General features: G+C 42.5%; 1 non-coding gene across 1 annotated transcript; it reads left to right on the top strand.

The window, feature by feature from the left end:
• Window positions 1–4,099: 4,099 nt before the first annotated feature.
• LOC138434958 (U6 spliceosomal RNA) lies at window positions 4,100–4,206 on the top strand. Its single transcript, XR_011255004.1, has one exon. It is a non-coding gene; the product is annotated as a U6 spliceosomal RNA (small nuclear RNA).
• The last annotated feature ends 258 nt before the right edge of the window (window positions 4,207–4,464 follow it).

Here is a 4,464-nt window from a genome sequence, read left to right as displayed (position 1 = left end):
CATGGTCTGTTATTTCAGCAAGATCATGAGTGAGAGGTACTGTTGAAAGAGAATAAAAGAAGGAATAATATATTAATTATTTTGGGAAAAAGGGAAAAATTAAGGAACTATGGTTGAAATACTATTATTTTTCTATTTTTAAGAAAATTATGCATTTTCCCACCTTGCTCTAGCTTTATACTGTCATTTTATTCAACACAGCATCGATTCTCCTTGGGAATCATGGTGGGAAATTAATCTCAACATTAATTACAATGTGTTAGTGTTAAGATGCAGTTACATGCCATATGAAGGTAGTCAGGAGACAGATCTGTGGGTTTGCTTCTCCACATTCTGATACCATGAGCTAATGGGAACAAGGTTCAGGGGGTCTTAGTGTGCTAATGGGCTTCCTAGGTGGCTCAGTGGGTAAAGAAACTGCCTGCAATGCAGGAGATGCTGGAGATATGAGTTCAATTCCTGGATCAGGAAGATCCCTGGAGGAGGGCATGGCAACCCACTCCAGGATTCTCGCCTGGAGAATCCCATGGACAGAGGAGCCTGGCGGGCTACAGTCCATAGGTCGCAAAAAGGGGGACATGACTAAAGCGACTGAGCACAGCGCAGTGTTAAGATGGGCAGAATACCTCCAGTGTGGTTGTTATTGAGACTGTCATTATGTTTTTATACAATAAAGCCTCATTAGTGACATCTTGATCTTGGGAGATGAGCTGGACTGTTTCTCACACCTTGGTGAGCACGTTCTGTCCAGGTCATGGGACATCATGAGATTTTTACTTCTAGTGCATTTATCCCTCTGCTTCCAAGCCCTTTACAAACAAATATGTAGTGATATGAGGATGCCAGCATAGGAGATGTCCGGGAAGGTTCGACAGGAGGTGGCACTCATGCAATGTTCTGAATATCAGCCTGTATTTCACTACATGTACTAACAGTATCTTAGGAGTCCAAGGGACAGGGTGTGTTCAGTGTCTGACCCAGCACTTAGATCTTGGTGTCATCTGAAGTGAAGTGTGTATTTAACGATGTCTCACAACAGCGTTCAGCACTTTATAGTTAATTTTAGTAATTAATGTTTATTGTGCACTACTATGGTTTCTAATTCTTGCAGCAACTCTTCCAGGTAAGCATAATTATGCTCATGTTACAGATAAGCAAACTGAGAGTAACTGGGAGAGTAATACTTCTGTAAAGAGAGAGGTCCCAGAACTGCTAGTTGGCAAGGGTACTTTGAACCCAGCCCGTCATTTTTTTGTTCTGACACGTCTCCCTGACAAGGATCCTATTCTTGCTAAGTTATTTTTTGAATCCACGTTGGATCTTTGTGTTGCTTTACAGTAGGAACTCAAGCAACCGAACTCTAATAGTCTCTATCTTTGCAAATTATGGCAGTCTTCCTTGCACAAGAGCTATTCTTTTGATTAGCATGGTCTGATTTGCCTGGGTTTGATTAGCATGGTCCAGACTCCAGGAATCAAGTCTTGGCATATTGACAGTTGAGTTTGATGGTGTAAAAAATCAGATGACCAGAGGCAGGAACTCAGCCTTTAATTACTGCCAGCATGGTGGAGCTCTCTGTATAACCATCTCCCTGCCTTTCCATCAGGAGTGGTATGTCATGTGGTTTTGTCCTTTTAAAGCGCCCTAGAACATGCTCAGTGATGGTAAGGCAGCTTTGTGATGATCTGCTTGCTTCTTGATATCCACATCTACATTGGACCCTGGATCCCATCCTGTCTCTAGGTGGAAGCATTCTAAGGAGCCTTTGGCCAGGATGCTGTGGATTCTGTATCAGTGCAATCTGATAGCTGCTATCTCTCTTGTGTGAAGGATTTTTTAATGGCCATAATTCTCCCCATCCTGGTATACATTCCACTTTGTTATATGGCTCTACTGACCCACTCATCTTGAAGTCTATTTCTCTGTACCTTGAAACTGGGTTGGCATTGCTTATTTCTTTAACTAGTAGAGTACGCTGGGAGTAAAAACATGTGACTTCCAGAGTCTAGGCCTTAAGAGGCCTGCTAGCTTCTGCTTTTCATCGTCATGGGTCACATTCCTGAGACCACCATATAAGGAAGCCTGCTGGAGGGTGGGCCACTGGAGCCCAAGACCCCCCTGCCCACAGTAGTACCAACTTCCATATGTGGGTGAGGTTCCCTTAGACCTCCTAGTTTAGTGAACAGGCAGCTGAATGAGGGACCGAGAAAAATCAGCAGTAATGTGCTAGGCATTACAAAGAATATGGTGAGAAAAGCTTAGAGGTGAGAAAAAAAAAAGACTTAACTAAAGCAGAGTCTTCAGGAATATGATCTAACTCTACAAAGGTAAGTTAGAAAAAGACTGAGGAAAAACTTGCATGCCAAAGTGGTGACTGTTCATCATAGTCATTCCCCTACAGAAAGACTGTAATGAAAAGAAAAGTAGAAATGGAAAATCAGTTTTCACAGGTGTTGGTAAAAGCACCAGACATGGCTGATGAGACCTGAGGGAGGAGCCTGGTTATCTATTGTAGCATAAAGTCTTCTTGGCCTCTTTGGTGGTTTATGATAGAGCTCACACTGCACACTGGTGAACTCTGAGACCCCAGAATTTGTGGAGGACAAAAAATTCTCACCAAATCTCCCTAAGTGAAGTTTTCTAAAAAAATCAGTAAGACCTGTTGTTTCTTCCCATGAGTGTGCTAACCACCACAAAGATACCATCTGTATATAATGAGGTAGTGCTATAGTGAGGCTTTTAAACTGCATTATTATTTTGCATGCTGTCTGGACTTGATTATGATTATGATTTTTCACTTTTTAGTGGAGCCATGGGAAATAAATGCTTATAATAGTTCATAAGAGAAGGCCCAAGTAACAAGGTGAAGTGAAAATCAGTTATAAATGAAGCTTGTATTAAGTCTTAAGAGTAGTACAATATTGAGCTGGTTTAAAACTCAACATTCGAAAAATGAAGACCATGGCATCCAATCCCATCACTTCATGAAAAATAGGTGGGGAAACAATGGAAACAGTGACAAACTTTTTTTCCTGGGCTCTAAAATCACTGCAGATGGTGACTGCAGCCATGAAATTAAAAGACACTTGCTCCTTGGAAGAAAAGCTATGACAAACCTAGATAGCACATTGAAAAGCAGAGACTTTACTTGGCCAACAAAGGTCTGTATAGTCAAAGCTATGGTTTTTTCAGTAGTCATGCATGGATGTAAGAGTTGGACCATAAAGAAGACTGAGCACCGGGAAACTGATGCTTTTGAACTGTGGTGTTGGAGAAGACTCCTGAGAGTCCCTTGGACAGTAAGGAGATCAATCAAGCCAGTCCATCCTAAAGGAAATCAGTCCTGAATATTCACTGGAGGGACTGAACCTGAGGCTGATGCTCCAATACATTGGCCACCTGATGCGAAGAGCTGACTGATCGGAAAAGACCCTGATGCTGGGAAAGATTGAAGGGAGGAGGAGAAGGGCATGACAGGATGAGACGGTGGGGTGCCATCACCGACTTAATAGACATGAGCCTGAACAAACTCCGGGAGGTTGTGAAGGACAGGGAAGCCTGGCATGCTGACATCCATGGGGTCACAAAGAGTTGGACACAACTGAGCAACAAAACAACAGTGCTGAGCACCGTATCATACAAAAGCCTCAGATGATCAAAAACTAGATACTGAGGCCTTCTGATGAGGAACTTTAAATTCTCTTCTCTCTGCTCTCTGCATTGCTTGTCCCTTCCTTTGGAAGAGGAGTCACTACCCTTATTGTTCAGGCTTCACGACACTGATTAGACCTGTGGGTCTCTCTGCATTAAAATATTATCCCCATGGGTGTGACTCTCTCCTGTTCTCATCTCCTATGTGGCAAGATGGCAAGGCTGCTTCTTGCTGGCAGAAGGTCAGGCTACCCGGTATTCACCTCTTTTCTCCCTCTTGTTGTACCTGGGAACACTGAGCTCTTTTTTTTTCCCCAAGTGAGAAGGTTGGAAATGGGGTTCAACTTTTGAAATTCCTTTTCTACCCCTGTGCCCAAGCCAAAGGACTCCTGTGGAAATTCATCAGGGGATTTCATATTGGAGGTTAGTGCCCAAGACCAATGGATGAGTGCTCGCTTCGGCAGCACATATACTAAAATTGGAACGATACAGAGAAGATTAGCATGGCCCCTGCGCAAGGATGACACGCAAATTCGTGAAGCGTTCCATATTTTTTTTAACAAGGACCTAGAAGAAATAAAAAAGAGTCAAAATATAATGAATAACACAATAAATGAGATCAGAAACTCTCTGGAGGCAACAAATAGTAGAATAACGGAGGCAGAAGATAGGATTAGTGAAATAGAAGATAGAATGGTAGAAATAAATGAATCAGAGAGGAAACAAGAAAAACGAATTAAAAGAAACGAGGACAATCTCAGAGACCTCCAGGACAATATGAAACGCTCCAACATTCGAATTATAGGAGTCCCA

The sequence above is a fragment of the Ovis canadensis genome, chromosome 2 (genome assembly GCF_042477335.2).
Source record: "Ovis canadensis isolate MfBH-ARS-UI-01 breed Bighorn chromosome 2, ARS-UI_OviCan_v2, whole genome shotgun sequence".
Classification (NCBI taxonomy): Eukaryota; Metazoa; Chordata; class Mammalia; order Artiodactyla; family Bovidae; genus Ovis; species Ovis canadensis.
The sequence above is the reverse complement of the archived record's forward strand: the minus strand, read 5'-3'. Positions and strand labels throughout refer to the sequence as shown.